At 38.0% G+C, this 17,233-nt stretch overlaps 1 long non-coding RNA gene across 5 annotated transcripts in view; it reads right to left on the minus strand.

Annotated features, from left to right (window-relative positions):
* Positions 1 to 508: 508 nt before the first annotated feature.
* Positions 509 to 17,233, minus strand: part of LOC121659529 — a 42,395-nt gene continuing 25,670 nt past the window's right edge. For 2 of the 5 annotated variants that reach the window (XR_006014364.1, XR_006014367.1), the window contains exons 3-6: positions 11,601 to 11,766; positions 10,704 to 10,778; positions 7,727 to 7,884; positions 2,737 to 6,371 (exon numbers count right to left, since the gene is read on the minus strand). This is a non-coding gene — a long non-coding RNA (uncharacterized LOC121659529). Of the gene's footprint in view, positions 2,366 to 2,736; positions 6,372 to 7,726; positions 7,885 to 10,703; positions 10,779 to 11,600; positions 11,767 to 17,233 lie in introns of those variants that run through there. The other 3 variants (XR_006014365.1, XR_006014366.1, XR_006014368.1) reach the window with 3 other exon arrangements.

A 17,233-nucleotide genomic window follows, 5' to 3' on the forward strand; every position in this document is an offset into this window, starting at 1 on the left:
TTGGGTAACTGGGTTGATCCCCAACAGCTGATCATAAATATATTATTGTGCTGTGGAAGGTTCACCTTGAATATAAACCAATATTCTCATGCCTGTTAACTTTTCGTGGTGCTGTACATGTCTTCTTGCAGCCTGTTCTCTAAAAAGCAATTAACAAGTAATTATGTTCCATCTCATCTCAAGCTCATGTAAAGGAAACTCAAATACAGGAAGCTAGAATAATGTTCAGAATTACACTATTACACTGACATTTAGACTTTTATTAATTTGCCAAGTTAGACATATGCATCATTCAGTTTCTAAGCTTGGTTTTCCGTAGCCATAGAAACTGGAGAAGAGTGAAAATGGCATGACTTATTTCTTTTTTAGTTTACTGATCTTCAAAAGAATTCCTGAATCTGCACTGCTGTATTGTATTTAATCATATTTTTTTCCAATCTACTTTTATGTCAAGAACTGTATATAAATTAAAAGCATTATCAGGTACCTCATATTTTAGCATCTGGTGTTAAAACTGCAAGAAAGGTTCAGTGTGGTACAATTATTTTATTACACTAAAACCCAAAAATTGCTTCCCTTGGTGACAGTCCACCCTATAAGTAGATGTTTTCCTATACTGTGTTCCTACTTTATAGTTCTGCCATTTCTCACTGCTTGCTACATACCCTCCTTGGCTCCTGCCGAGAATGATGTTTTCAGGAGGAAACAGATGGCGAAGTACTGATGCTAGAAAAATACTTAGCACCTCTAAGCTGTTCCTGTGGCCACTGAGGCTTATGGAAGTACTAGAACATGTATGAAACCCTATGTAGCCTCCAAGCATGGCATTTTTGCAAATGATGATCATTATAAAAATACCTTATAATCACAGAATAAGCTGAGTTGGAAGATATCCACAAGGATCGTCAAGTCCAACTCCTGGCCCTGTACAGGACCATCCCCAAGAGTCACACCCTGTGCCTGAGAGTACTGTCCAAAATCTTCTTGAACTCTGTCAAGCTGTGGCCATTTCCCTGCGGAGTCTGTTCCAGTGCCCAACCACCGTCTGGGTAAAGAACCTTTCTTCCTTGACACAACTTCAGGCCATTCCCTTGGGTCCTGCCACTGATGCCTTTTTTTTTTTCCTTCTGTTAAGCTTCCTATATGTACATGAAAATGTGTTCAGTATTTTTAGGAACAGACTTCTTTCAAAAGCACAGCTAAGTCATACTCAGTTATAGCTTTGGGATGCCAGTTGCCATATCCCATTACTCCTGGATCTACAAATTTAAATCATATTTTAAAAATGATATATTAATCATACATATTCAAGTATGTTATCTTAAATAACTTAAATACATTTTTAAATTAAATTTGGATGTAAGTACCTAGGATTAAGAACCTCCTTTTTTTTTAATAGATTTATATTATATTTATAAATTTATAAATATTGTTTATAAATATATAAATCTAGTTTAAAAAATATTGTCCAGGAGCCTGATGTGAAACTCGAGGTTTGCCACCCACACTTGGCGTAGGTGTGGCTGAGCTCACCCCTCTGCCCAGGGCTGGTTTTGAGGCCCTGCACAGCCTGATGCCAAAGGTGCAGCCTGGTCCTGCTTGTGGGTCTGACCAGCGCAGAAAGGACAAAGCAGTGCCAGCACAGCCAGCAGCAACTCTCCTTGACACAGGCTGATCTTCCTTCACTGACACACCTGCCTGCACACACAGCACATTAACATACAGAGAAATAACCATGTGACAGACTGGATGAGCCATGCTAAGGGTGAGCAGTCCTTGCTCCGGTGGCAGCTGGAACCTTGTCAGCAGCACCTGTGGTGCCACCCATGTGCACCCAGCTTTCCTGTAGGTGACCCCCTGGAGCCTGCACACTTCTAGCCTGCAAGTTTGAGCCTGTTTTAACTAACTTGTATGTGTGCAAGAGTATGACAGTATGGCCTCATGATCAGCCATACCATGATCCATCCAGACCACACTGTCTCACTCTGTGTCAACCAGCCAGTGGCATGCTCAGTGAGAGGTTCTTGTCTCAATTTTCCACATTAATCCATCTCCAGAAGCATATTTCCCTCTGTGCTCTTGTGAGATTTGCAGTTTTCCAGCAACTTTAGCTTTTCTGCGCACCAAGCCTTTATAATTTCTGCAAAATAAATGAAAAGGTTTTCTTATGCTTCAACTGAGTCCTTGTTCCAAGTTGGTTCCGGCTCAAAAGCTGACTACTGAAATTTAACATTAACATTCTTCTTGGGAAATACAGGATTCAAAAGATGTTCTTCAAATTGAAATTATGAACTTTCAATGATTCGTGTTTTAGAAAAGTCTCTTGCATCCAGTAGGCCTTTGGATCTCCTCTTTTTGTGACTTCCTGAAAATGACATATAAAAGCACATTTATATGAGTATTCAATTTCTGTGGTATAAATGGCACTGAATCTGCTTCCTTTTATCCATGTAGCAAACAGAGAAGACTCTGTGTCAGATGAGTTAATTTATTTAAGACGTTTGAACACCAAAGTCATGCATCAGCTTAAAAAATAGTGATAAGCAGTGTAGTGCCTTGCCAAGTGAAGGTATTCTGAGTCTGAAACATAACAGGGCCCAAACACAGTGCATGACATTTACTCTGTTTTCCAGACTGATATTTCCTTTCATTTTCTTTTGGAATCTTCATCAGTTTGAGTCTCTTCTTTCTCTGAATCCATATAACATTGTCCCAGGTTCTGTCCGACTTCTTTTGTTTTGTTTTATGTAGAGATGTGAGGATGGACACCAAGTTTTATCTCAATAGCTCTAGTCACAACATTAAAAAAAAAAGAAAGCATACCTTCATTGGAGGCTTTATTGTAGAGTGTTAGTTCACTGGACAGTTTTTGTTTTTAAACAAGTGATACTTTATTGAATCATTCATGGAAGTACCCAGCTGCATGAGCACACTGCTCATGTTGTCTTGTGAGCTTCTGGCTGTAATAATGTGATCAGTTTTATTGCTGAAAAGACTCCTTTGACACTGGTTTTCCCATTTTTACCTCCCAAATATCCCAGAATTCTAATTAACAGGAATAGAAGTAGCAAGCAAATATGATGGAGGAAAAAGCACTCGATGTAAAGCAACAAAAACATTTGGTCCAGTTGGTTTTGTTTGGGACATGCAAGTAAAGAAGTGCACACTTTACAGTGATACATGTGCACAGTTTGGCAGAGGTTTTATAACTGAAATTACACTATTCCCCAGCTACAAAGAAGAGTCCTAAACAAATCTCTTAAAAGTTCTTCTTGCACCATTTTGTATCAACATTGGTTTCCAGGAGTGCATCTAAGAAAGCCATTGTATAAACATTTTTGCCAGCATTTACTATGATACTTAACTAATTCTATCATATGGTCTGTTTTCCAACTTTTTTTTATTATTATTATTATTTTCTGAGAATATAATTATGCTGGCCTCCAAAAAAGGATTCAGCAATTTTCCCTGTTTAACGGGAATGACGAAATGTTGGAAGTATTTGAAGCCCAAGAAGCTCCTGAAAAGATTTATAGAAGTTAATGCTATAACTGTCCAGCCCTGGAGAGTTGCCATTTGGGAGGGCCCTGCTTAGACTTTGAACTTAATTTGTCAGTATAATGTCTTTAAAAAGTAATCTCCAGCACTTCAGTTGTCTCCCCAAAACTGTAACTCCGGCAAACCAGGGCAGATCTGCGTGAGTCCAGGATGCCAGAGGGATTTGTCACAAAGATATTCACAAAAAACAGTGAAAACCTCCTATGCTGTAAGCATCTTCTGTCACTCCCTTGCTGTGTTTTATTGGCACGAGGCAGTCAGAGAGCAAGGGCTTTGTGGCTCCTTTATGCCCCAATAATCCTGGCTACTAAAATAGCCCTTTTGAGACTGCTGGCATCTACACTAGCCTTTAAATTCTTTGCCATACACCAGCCTCAAAAGGGTTCCACAACCAGGAGAAGATAAAGTTGGCCTAAAGCCAGTTTTGCACAACCTGGGTGCTGCGCTGGGCACTCCCTTCACCACTCGGATGGTCTGAGCTTGCTTTTGTGATGAAAAGTTTATGCAGAAACAGCAGGAATGTATTTTTACAGTGAGCTTGTATTATTTTCTTTCTGCTCCAGTTGAAAGCCTAATGGTAAGGGACATAGCCTCTGTGAAATACTGTGAATTATTATGTAGTACACATAGCCTATAGTATTTTTGGTGTAAGCTCCAGGCTGCTGAGTGAATTAAGAAATTACTAATCTCCTTGCTGTCAAGAGACAACTAAATTTCTTCAGCTGAAGAGCACTACTGGTCAGCTGTCACTGAAGTAACACATTCCTTTTTAAGAAATCCTTGGCTAATGTATTCATCTGTTTTGTGAGGAAAAACATCTGTGTGTTGTGCCATCCACAAAACCTTACGCACAGCGATGTGTAAGTTGATGTATAACTTTCTAGTACACTTAGAAGGGCTTCTAAGACAACCAGCCATTGACTTTGGCAGCTTAGGCCATCTACTCTAGACTGATGCATGGTCTAAAATAAATCATATCTGTGTCACAAGCTAAATATCTGGAGTCTGTTTCTCTCTTAGTAAAAACAAAATCTATTCTAGGTGTGAATTGCTGAATTTTTAGCAGCAAGTAAAAGCTGTAACGAGTCTTAATCTAACTGCCTTGGGGTACTGACCAAATCATTTTACATAAAGATAGAAATGAATGCCTTACATACTTGTAAGCTGAGATTTCTGTCAATTGAATTTTTAACACAGCATTTCAGATCTTCTCCAAAAAATACTCATGGAGTAAAATCCTGGTCCCAATTAATGTAATGCCAAACCTCCTACTGACATTTGTGGGGCAGAGATTTATCTCATAGCCTGAAAGCTGGTAGTAACTTTAACTCACTGGACTGAAACCTGAGATCCAGAAGGAAGGGCATACATTAAATAGATAATTCGTTTATTTCTAGCCTGTATGCCAACAAGCAAGTAATAGTACATGTTTGTATCATTTCCAATGACACAAAGAAAGCAGCTACTTCCTACAAGTAGTACAAGATGCAGCAAATATTTGTCCCGCCCTATTTTTTCTACCTTCAGAAAGATAGGCTATATTCTGAAATATTTCATTTACTTCCTGAACCAAGATCATAGTCACTGCTTTTAAGAAAAAGAATTGCTTAGATTATATCTGTAGATAGTGCCCTTCATATTTAATGTGCAGAATTCTAAAGCACACAAAATTAAGTAGGAGTTTTGGTTTGTTTATTATATATATATATACACACACTACTTAAAAAGATTTGTCTGCATTTGTGAATACTTACAGATTACTCTTTGAGTGAAAATTATAGAATAATTTATCTCTTACCAACTAATAATTAAATGAAACACAAACCAAGATATTTCTAAACAGTTTTTAAATCAGCTGTAGATATACTGGGAGATATTTCATTATCTTTTTTAATATTACATGTGCCTTTCCGATGGCATGGTCTGTCAAAGCAGCAAGGAAACAAATAATTTCAAGAGTTTTCCCAGTGCAATAAGCAACAAAAAAAGTAGATAGCCAGATACCTACAAGCTCTTAGAGATGAAATTACCTGCAGTGAACTTCAAGGGGAGAGCATATGTTGCAGGAAGGCAGAGCTTGGATGCAGCACAGCCAGGCAAGTCGTGTGCATCTGATTCGCCAGCTCAGTGTCCTGGTAAATGAGGTTGTTAAGAAAGAGAGTTCAATTTTAGAAGCAGGGACTCCTCTTGTGCTGATGTGCAGCACGCGGTACATGAAGCAGGGCAGTCACAGGAATGTTTCCAGTGTCCATTAGTTTCTTCACCAGATGAGCTTGGCAAAAGGAGCTCACAGACACACAAAACAGAGTCATTGCCTTGTTATAAAGAAGATCTCTGCTCTGAAGCTAAGAAAAGTGAAGTCCTTCAGAGGCATTTCCATCCAGAAAGGGGGGTCCAAAGAAGTGTTAGGCCTGTCAATCTTTTGGGTGAGACGTTGGCTCATCTCGCATTAACACTTTTCTCCTCAAGTGCTCTGTTTCCATAAATAAGTCATATTTTACCTGGGGAAGCCTTTCTCAGTCACTGCTCTTACCTCCGGGGCCTGGCTGCTGAAGAACAGTCTCTGGCAGACATCAGATCCAGTCAGACCTGCTGCAGAATGGTGGCTGAGTGCCTGAGGAGCCGGGGCCAGGGGTGGGAGAATGCTGTGTCTCCACCAGGAGAGGGAAAGCAGGGGGGATGGAAGGTAAAGGGTCTGGGACTGGCAAGGCTGGCAAGGCATCACAGGGGTGGTTTAGCTCTCGCAGGTATAGAAATAGCCAACTTGGTGTGCTGTGCTCCTCTCAAGCCGGGATAAACAGGCAGTGGTCATCCTGAAAGAAAAGAAGACAAAAGGCCCAAACAAGTGAGCTGTACCAGAGCAGCTAGCCATTCCATAATAAATATATACTAGTCCTCAACTGATAACCATAGTAAACGGGATAGTGAGTGTTTAGATAACCCTGGTCTCTTTCTTCAACATTATGCTATAAATCAGGTTTCCATGGAAAGGAGCTTTTCAAGTAAAACAATGCTTCCTTGTTTAATCTTAATATTAAAATTAGCCATAGGAATTTGAGTTGTATCAAAACTTACTCCAACCTTGAATGAAAATGGAAAATTAAGTTTTACCGCTGTTTAAACATCACAAATGAAATAGCAACCAAAGATTTTCAAAGATCTGTGGTCAAATAAGATATTTAAAGACCAAGTCCCAGTAGGTGCTTTAATTAATGTGCTTGTTTTGACTCATGGAATTTAATAGTAAGATTGCCGTTTGCACGAGTGAGAAAGACATTCCTCAATTTGCCATGCTATTTTCTCATCTAGGGATGGACCAAAACTATGGTCTAGAGCTATTCAATCTGGTTGCCTTAGCAGATTTGCATTGAGTAGGTCTTGTCCGATTGCAGCACCAAATAAAGATTTACCAGGGGGAAGCCATTTTAGGAAACTTCTGAATCTCCTACACCACCACTCCTCACCTGCCCCTACTTGCTCCTCTCACCTCTTCACAGATTCACAGCATATACTCCCACATCTGTTCCCTTCAAAGACCCTTTCAAATAAATTCAGCCCTGAATGGAAAGGCAGGCCATTGGTTATTGGTTAGCACTGGACAAAATATTTTATCTGAAGTTACTTTTTTTCAGGAAAAAAAACCAACAAAACTTCCCCTGTAGCAACAAGAAACAGTCTCTGCACTTGCCTGTCTTTTCTAAGTCTGGAAGGTGATGAACTGATCTTTCTGCTTTCAGAATGTCCCACAGCATGTCTATGTGTTTTTCTGCTCACTTCCAAATTATCTCACTGTTTTCTCTCCACCTCATAATTAAGCAGCAACTTCTAATCATTGTCTTTCTCTGAGCACACAAACATAGCCAATCAGTGATTTAATGTCACAATGGAGCCTCCTGAAAGGATTGCATAGAAAACATCTTACACTGTGTGCTTTTTATCTTAACTTTTCAATAACTTCCTCTTAAGGAAGATCTTACATTCCCTCACTATTCAGACACGAGCACACATAATGATGTGTTACTATCTTTAGACTATTATGGCTCAGCTACATGTTGCTTTAATGACACACACGCAATTGCTCTCACTCAGGATCACCAACCACTGCACTCTCAGAGCTACTGCGAAGTCATTTGTTACTCACAGGAAACTGGAGAAGCAAAGTACATACCCTGGGTTTCAGGGATGGTGTGAATATAGGTACAGTCTGTGGGGCCAGGCAAGAGAGCACCAACTGTGATTCTGTTTGAGCAACACACACAGGGTGTATTGATTTTCTAACATAGCACTGGAAAACAGTCTCAGCAGAGCTTGAAGTTGTGAACTAAGCTGTAAAAGAAAGAAAGAGCTTCTTAAGTATCCTTTAAAATATTTAATTGACTCAAACCAGTTAAATGGCATCATAGAGGGAAAATATAACCTTCATATTTAAGGTGAGTTTCTTCAGCTTGTGTTACAATAACGTTTGTGATTTCAAATGAATAGCTGGAGTCATAGGAAAAAAAATGTGTCAGACAGAATTTATAGAATGTAAAGCAGATAAGACCTTTATGTTAACTTTTAAGTAGAAACATGTGATTCCAGCAGTACTGTTGATATTAACAGAGTCAAGGTTATGAACAAAGGATAGAATGAGTAAAATAGGTTTATGGCATGAATCACACCACTGAGTTCACATTAAAAGGAAGCAGAGATGATATATTTATCATCATAATGTGCACTTCATGACTCACCCAAACTCAAAAAAATAAAGTATGTGAATGATTAGGCAATGAAGATAGGTGTTAAGGAGGGAGGGACAATGGAAAATATTATTAAGCTTATAAAAACAACTTGACCTATTCATTAATTTGAAGATAATATGTTGCTCTTCCAATTATCCTAAAAATAAACAGAGGGGTTTTTTTTTCTGTGTGAAGGACAATTCCAGCAATTTGGATGACAGTCAAATATGCTTGAATGACAGACTGCGTAAAATGATTTAAGGATTTATTTGGCACATGCTTTTCATGTGAATCAGTATGTTTATTTTTATTATGATTCCTCACCTTCATGCTTGTAAGGCCATTAATCCCATCTTTATAGTTCAGAAACTGGATGAAGAGTGGCAGCTGTAACATCTAAAGCATCAAGCTTAACCCATAGTGTAAAAGTTTTTTCTATCAGATCATTTTGGGTATTACAGTTATTGTTGATTTGGATCTTCTTTTTTTAACTTTATTTTATGTATAACTCACAAATTGCCATCTTAAAAAGGTCAAATGCTTGAAAACCTTGCAATAGTACATAGTTTATTGGTACTGCCAGCTCTAAATATCTAAATATTTTTCGGGTTTTTTTCTGTTTAGAGCTGGAATTGTGGTTTTCACCATCTTCCTATTTCAAATTCCCATTGTCTGCCACTGGTCTATATGGGGCATGGCTACTAAACATCTTTCTGGCCAAATGTAAGTATCTCAAATAGGACTCTCAGTTGTTGAGCTGTTTATCTGGCTTCCCCTTCTAGTCAGTGGGGAGGAAGAAGGTCTTACAAGATTCAAGTAGTTTTATCCAAAGGTAGGCATTTAAAAAGCCTGAGATAAATCATGTCTCCAAATACCTATTTCTTTCTTCTGTGAGGCAGAGCCCTGGGAAGCTGGCTCAGGGGTTCATGTCTGAAGCCAGGAGAGGTGAGTTCCACACAGAAAGTCTGATTTGAGACTGAGTAAGTGGGCAAAAGGAACAGAGGATGGGCACAGTAAACGCTTCTCATGGTTACAGGGCATGACTATGCAATACGCATGGATTTGACAGGTCTAATTCACTTACCTCTTTCTTCCAACATTCAAAAAACAAGGATAAAGATAGTATGAGAGAGATTGTCAGGAAGAAGGGAAGTGATAGAAACCCACATATGGAAATGAAGAGGAGGACATATATGAAAGGTAGGCTGGGAAAAAAGGTGATGGGGGACAGAAGATGTAAGGGAAGATCTTATTTGGCTGTTTTCATACAGGGGCTGTTAGTTTCATGGGGTCTTGTCATCCCAGTCACTTCAACAGCATGCAGACACATAGCTGAATGAATCACGTGGCTAAGTATGGAGAAAGTAAGGTTGAATGAACTTGTGTAGGTAAGATCAGAGTTTCTCCCAACCAAAATTACACCTCTGGCTTTTAGCATTTCTCACTTGCACATCTCTACTTACTTAGGGACTCCAAGAATGGTAAAACTGAAGCTCCCAGGACCAGTGCTGTAAGAAATCTTTTTGATTTCTTCATAACCAAGACAAACCAGAAATCACTGCTAAACCCAGAAACAGTTTTGGGAGATTTCTGAACCAGTGACACCAAGACACATGCCTTGGAAATGTTTTTATCACTAGCTTGGAGATTGTTTACCATAAGGTTTCCAAATGGCTTTTCAGGACACTTCTCTTTCTTGCACTTAGCTTTGACAATAGGCAGAACTGAATAAAAATGTGGTGACTTGGCTTTTTCGAAGTAGGTTTGGTGTTGTTCATTGGCATGGGATTAAACATCTCAGTGCAGCAGCATGCATATTGATGTCCATAAGCAAGAAACAAGAACGTGTTAAACCACAGCTGACATATCCCTTGGAAATGATGAGCTTTGTTTATACTTATATAGTCTTAAATTGACATGCTTAGGAATCTCGAGGTTGCTGGTGAATTCAACAGACCACAATTGCTTTTCTAATCCAGATATAATTTGGATTAAATCATCTGGATAAGATAGAAATTTACCACATAAAAAAGAACCTAGCTGTATTCTGCAACACTAATCATGCAGAATAACACCGTGTCATTAGAACACGTTACTACATTTTCAAGGATGAGTATTTGCAAGAGTAATCATAGGAGAATAGGGACAAGAATAAATGTAATTTTTAATAAGCAACAATCTGGAATCTCTTTATGTAAAAACCTTACCTGGATAGTATGAAAAAATCACTATCCTGGGATATTAGGCATAAAAAGATTCAAACTGAATTGCTTTCGTGAACATTAAACTCTTCTATGCATTTCAGTTTTTTAAAAAATTAATTGAAAACAGAAATGGCAACACTATGTCATGAGAGGAAAATAATCCATTATACATAAAGTTTCACCTAGAGATCTAATTAGCACAAACTACTGATGAACTCACCTGAAAACCTTTAATAAACTGCTGGGTTCTCCATTTAATATCACAATCTTTGTATCAGGGACTGGCTTCTGTTCACTAAAGTAAAAATAATTATTCATTCCAGAGAAAAAATATTAGTGAGGTGCAGTCAGATTAACAAACACTAGAGAATAGGGATGAGCTAGACAGAAGTACTTTCTATCCTTCTTTTAGGAAAATAATACTACTCAGTAGCACTAGCAGGAATGACAATTACTCTGCTGATTCTCTGGCTTGAGAGCTAAGGGACTGGGTTTAGTCCTGGGCTGCGTCCCAGGCATCACATGTAACCTTCTGCAAATCTTTTCCAAAATGGCCTTTTATTTCTAATTCCTATGCACTTTAATTAAAGTCAATAGGATCTGTATGCACAGAAGTCTTAAAATGAGTTTCCAAGATGTGTCAATTTGGTTAATCAGAAGTTCAACAGCTCAAAGAAAATGATTGCTTGGAAATGTGGTCTCAGTTATGCTGCCTTCATTTCTTCTTTAGCAAAATGGACATAACATTTTCCGTTAACTCTTTAACAAGAAGCCCATCCTAAAATGACTTCATCCTATATATTTTAACGTGAAAATATCAACTAAAAGCATGGCAGGGGAGTGACTTATAAACATTTTAGATAGGCAATTGCACATTGATTGCTGCATGTGGAAACTTATTCCTTCCAGATTTTTGGTAATAAAAACAAAGTATGTGTGAAAAATTACTGTAGGGCTTTGCTAAATATTTACCACAATGTTTGAATACCGTTTCCCATAAAGGAGCAGCCACATTGTCAGTCTTGTGACTACAGTACTGAGGAAGGTGAAAGATAGCATCTTTGGAATGAAATTGGAGAAATATGACTCATCCCTTTTTGTCGCTTGCCAAGCTTACCTTGACATTTATTTCTTTGCTGGAGTGCAGAACTTGTTTACAGAAGTTTCCCCCATGCAAATGCATCTGGATTTCCTCTGAACTGTCATCGTCCTGCAGGGATATTCAGTCTACCACCTCATGGAATTTTCTTTGTTCCTGACAGAAGTTAAATGGTGCTGTGGGCCTGAATGTTGACGGAATTCATGAGCAGCCTCATATTTTGGAAACTTCATACCCCAGTGGGAACTCTGTGACCTCACTCTGACTTTAGAGGATGAAATCAAAACTTAGACATGATCTGGTTCAGACCTATCTGGGTGGCAGCTTTGCTTCTTAGGATGATCTCAAATGACAAAACACTGCTGAATTACTGAAAAGATTGTGATTGTTTAATGCAGTTTATAGGGGTTTATTATTTAGGTCATGTCAGCATGAGAAGGGCTGAAACGATGTATTCCTGATCTGTTTCAATTCAAAGCAAAATTCATTTGTTTAAGAAAATCACTACTGATTTTCTCTGTACAAGAAATACCTATGCAGTTAGGGATCACCTCTTTGGGGAAGGAGGGTAATTTCTTAATTTCTCTTTTACTGCAGTTTATGTGATGGTACAACCAAATCAAAACTTGGTTCAGATTAATATGGTAATGTACTGACACAAGCATAACCAGCTCTAGCATGGTTTATCCCTCCTGAACACATGTTCACAAGGGGTTTACATTTCTAACCAGGCAAGCATCTTAAATGTAGGTAGACTTGTACAGATTTTACAGTCCAGGCAATTGGACCTTGGTGCCATACAAATCAAAGCAATTCTGTTCACCTTCACAGGCTTTGTTGTGCAGTCACAAAGCAGTCACTATCACAATACTAAGGAAGCATGTCCATAGTCTAAAGAATACGGATCTCTAAAATGCATTCCTTTTAGACATCTACCTGTATTCACAGGTATGTTTTTTACTTCTTTGTTAAGTACTTTTGTCTTGTGATCACACTGACAAACCAAATCCTTTTAGATTATTGCACCTTATAGAAAAAATAAAATACATAATATTTCTCTCATTTAAATAGATCACAATTCTCATGACAGAAGCACCTAGACATTAAGCAACATACTTCACGTAATAACCTTTACTTCTCATTATATTATGATCAGACATCAGAAAAGTAATCCAATTTTTTCCACAGGCTCTGTATTACTTAGCAAAACTATTTACTCCTACCTACTTCACTTTTATAAAATGAAAGAGGCAAAAAAGTAAGAATTATATTATTGCAAGACCAATCTTCAGTGACAGTATCATCAGAGGCACATTATATTTGTAATTAGTTTAAGGAGATCTGAAGCTGCTCTAAGATATAATTTAACTGAGACAATTGTAGCCAGATTGTATCTCCAGTTATTTGTTGTGTTTGGTAAAGACGATTATGTATTTTTAGTTTCTCTATTTTGTATACATCTGTTTGATTTTAATGTTGTCTATAATTGACCACATAAGTTGCTCTTTATTTAGTGCTTTTGCTGTATGGCCGTAAGCCAAACTACAGAAATAAGTAAACAGATGAGCCTAGAGGGTTGTGTGAATATATGTTATCTGACAGTCCTCAGGGACCCATGCTCCAAAAGGGATATGGGGTTTTTTTCATTTTGTTTTGTTTTGTCTTTGTGAATAGTGGTAGCAAGTTTCTTAATTTTGAGCAGCACCACCCTTTTTGAAGAAAATTATATGCCTAATTTGGGTGAATTTTTTAATGTTTATCCAATGTTTCAACTTTGAAAAAGTTAATAGGGAATGATAAGGAGCTAGCTTAAGGTGTATTACTTCCTTAGAGTGGTACCAAATGGTTTTTAGGTAAGGTTTGTTCTTATCTCTTTCTATGCTAAGCTTCTCCCAGAATCTATGGACTGTTTCTGATTTTTGTATGTGAGAACCTTCTCTCACTTTCAGCCAGGTGATCAGAAAAGCTGTACTTCTAGGGAACCAAAGCGATAAAGGACTAATTCTCATTTGCATTTCCTTCCAACCATGACAAGGTCTCCATCATCACATGGCCTTTTCCTTTAAATAAACTATTCAATGTCAGAAATGTGAAACATGTCAAAGTTCTGGCAAGATTCTTTCTACATTATGTCATTAAAATTTTCTATTCCAATGAAGCTTCTGGGGTGAAAAAGTACACTGTGTGTACTGATGTATCTTGATTTTTGGATATGTGATAAAACCAGCTATTCCACAACTCTTCAGGTTTGGTTTGTCCTCACTTAGGAAAACAGGACAAAACAAATGGAGCTGGTACATGCTGTAAGAGAGACTTTCACACGTGTGTGTTGTGCGGTGCAATGCTCCCTCCAGGAGTGCCAGCTACTGGATCCAGTGAGAGACCCGTCTGTGAGGAATGGTCAGCACCCAGAAAAGACAAAGCAATATCAACAACAAAAAAATCATTCATGCACATTTGTGCATGCTGTTTTGCTCATATGCATTAGGTACACGTACCCTTACAGCAAAGGAAAGCTACTGTTTAAAATTATTCCTGTGTACCATAGAAGAGAGAACCAAATCAGATGGTGAGGAATGTCCGTTTCCAGAGAGCATGGCCATGATTCCTGACAAGGGATCTTTTTTGTTGCAAGAGCACTAGACCAGGGTATATATTACATCACACAAGAGATTCTCTAACTTTGATTCAGCAGTTCAAACAGAAATAAGTCAGAGCACTGTGCAGCAATAATTGCTAGCTGAGGCACTAATTGGAACAAAGTGCCCTTAGGGGGGAAAATTAAAAACAAAGGGATAAGCTTCCCATGATCTTTGCACTGCTGCATCCATTTACAACAGCAAGTTCTCCATCACAGTGGGCAGGAGCAGCAGTGGGCTCTGAACCAGCTATGAAATCTAACGAGTCGCAGCAGGAGCCATGAGGCCACTCTTCAGGAGGGAGACAATGAGACTGGCTTAAAGACTTGTGTTGTTCTAGGGTTAAATGACTGAAGAAAAAAATTAAACCTTTAAGTTTCTCATTGAGTATAGAGATGATAAACAACCTGCCATAATAAAAGGACCTTTCCTGTGCAAGGAACATATTCTAGTAAAGCAAGAAACATTGTTTGGTTTCTTAAGTTCCCTGGAGCAACTTGCAAAAACTATTTTTTGCATCTTCTTCATATAATTTCCCACAGCCAAAATGATTAACTGAGACCAAGAAATTGCATCTTCTTCTGGCATGATCCTAAAACTCAGAAGTACACAGAGTAGGACTTGTGAGGCTAAAATGTTCTCTGGGAACTTTAGGCACAGTCAGCCTGCTACATTTCCATTTTGGTCTTTTTCAAAATCTATTTGAATAATGTCACTGGTCAGTTCTACTCCACTGGATTACCCGTGGACAATGCATTCAATTTTTCTGGGAACAAGATCTTTTTTTTTTTGTCTTATTTTCTGGTTCTTTATTGGATACTTGCAAGTTTGTAAAGACACTACCTAGATAACTTTGCCTATGCTGAGTTCCTGTACGTATGCAGTGATAGTTCCCATCCTTGTTTACTTTACCCTGAACAGCAAAGAGTCAGCTGCTAAAGTCACTGCGATAATGTCTGAAAGAAAGAGTTCAATTTTGATTTTTTTTTCCATTCTGAAATCTGTTATCCCAGAGGTGCTACCACTGCTGCTGTTGGGCTCAGCCTTGGCCAGCAGTGGGTCTATCTTGGAGCCAGTGAGAATTGGCTCTGTGGGACATGGGGGAAGCTTCTGTCAGCTTTCACAGAATGCGTCCAGCAGCCCCCCTGCTACCGAAATCTTGCCATGCAAACCCAATACAAGGCCATACTGAGGACATATCACTATGCATTTGCCCTGGTTTTACATTCTTACATAAACAACTGCTATGGCCCTGTCAGAGACAGGATACTGGGCTGAGTGGACTCTTTAGTCTTACCCAAACTCATTATTCCTCTTCTCCTATATTCTTCTGATGACTTGGTTTTCTGCTTCATTGACTCAGTCTCCAGTCTGCAGGGCCCATTACTTTCTTATAAAAGAAATTAGATAGACAAATTATTCTTGACAATTCCTCAAAGGCTACTACTCCTTACTTCTCGCTTTGTTATCCTCTCAGGATGCATAGAGACAGGCTGGGATATCTCTTATTTGCATTTGCTTTTGTCAAACCCACATTTTTTCCTATGGCAAAAGCCAGTAGACTTTTCTTTGCAATAATTCTTATTTAGCTTCTAGATAAAAAGTGCTAAATTATTTCTTGAACAGTTGCTAAATTCAGTAAAGACAGATCTGAGGCCTCAGCATTTAGTGACCTGTTTGGGTTGTTTATCTGAAAACGATGGTGTGAGTTACACTGGAACACCTAAATAATACATCAGAAATGTGAACAGTGTCTTTGATCATGGCGTATCAGAGCAGAATGTGACATTTGCTTCAGAAGAGAAAGCTACTAATGTTGCTGCCATCTTTTAATCCATCCTTTGACCTCCATCTCACAGTTAGTTGCAGCACTCTAAAAAATATTGCTTTCAGCAACTTTCCTAACGGTTGCAGAAGAGGCAAATCAGGAATCTTAAGACACACACAGTACAACAATCACAGATTTAGTTCTGACTGAAGGGTCAGAACATTTAGTTCTGACTGTATGGAGATGACAAATCCCACACTGCAAGTACCAATGATACAACAAATTACTCCATCCATTGGTTACTGCTGACATGGCCTTCTTGCAACTCAATCACTTTCATATCTCAAATATATTTCTCATTCAAAGACAATGTTTGGTCTTCAAAGTCCTCCTATTTACTATTGTTTAGATAACTACAAGATACCTCTTACTGCTGTTTTAAGTAAGCCATCAGTAACATTTTTTATTGGCTGGGTACAACTTCTAATTTTGTTTCTCTTAACATGGTAATTATGCAGCTTCTAAGAACACCTTGAGAGAAAATGAATTTAGAAGAAGTCATGGTCAATGCGAGTTTATTTTAAATTTTTGAATAGTTTTTAATTCTCTGAATCTCTAGCTAGATCTGTGCAGCTTTCTTACATATTTTCACCAGGTTTGTATATGGATGAGTATATGGCTTGACAAAATACAGGTGAAACTAATGAAATCATGGTGAAAATATGGTTTTATTCTATATTGTTAAATTCTTTAAGCATAATGTATTCCTAAGACTAGGCCCATGAGAGAAATTTCAAGGTGCTTCTGCCAAAAATCACAAATTGAGGTGATTAACATCCCTTGCCACTTTTTTCTCTCTTTCATTATCATTTTTTCCTATTCCTATCTTGCAGAGTTAAATGCAGAACTTGTTTATATCAGCATTGTTACTAATAGCTTGATGGTGGCATGTAGTGTATTATCATGAGATAACTTAGAAATTGCTATACAAATAGTAATTAAACCATGTAATTCATCAGAATATCCCAGATTCTGAGTTGATCATTTTCATTGTGTAGCTTTAATAAAATTGAAAAGTTTAAGTCTTTTCATTCAAAAGCAAAAATTGGCTGAAGGTGAAAATAATGAATGTTTGTTCTGTAAGTTAATGATTAAATTTAAAAGATTGAATTATAAAGTTATATATCCTTAGAATAGCTTCATGAATCTCAGATGCTTTTGAAATAAAAAAAAGCAAAGCAAAC

The sequence above is a fragment of the Corvus kubaryi genome, unplaced genomic scaffold (genome assembly GCF_017639235.1).
Source record: "Corvus kubaryi isolate FWS band 111438036 unplaced genomic scaffold, C.kubaryi_AGA036_p1.0 137, whole genome shotgun sequence".
Lineage (NCBI taxonomy): Eukaryota > Metazoa > Chordata > Aves > Passeriformes > Corvidae > Corvus > Corvus kubaryi.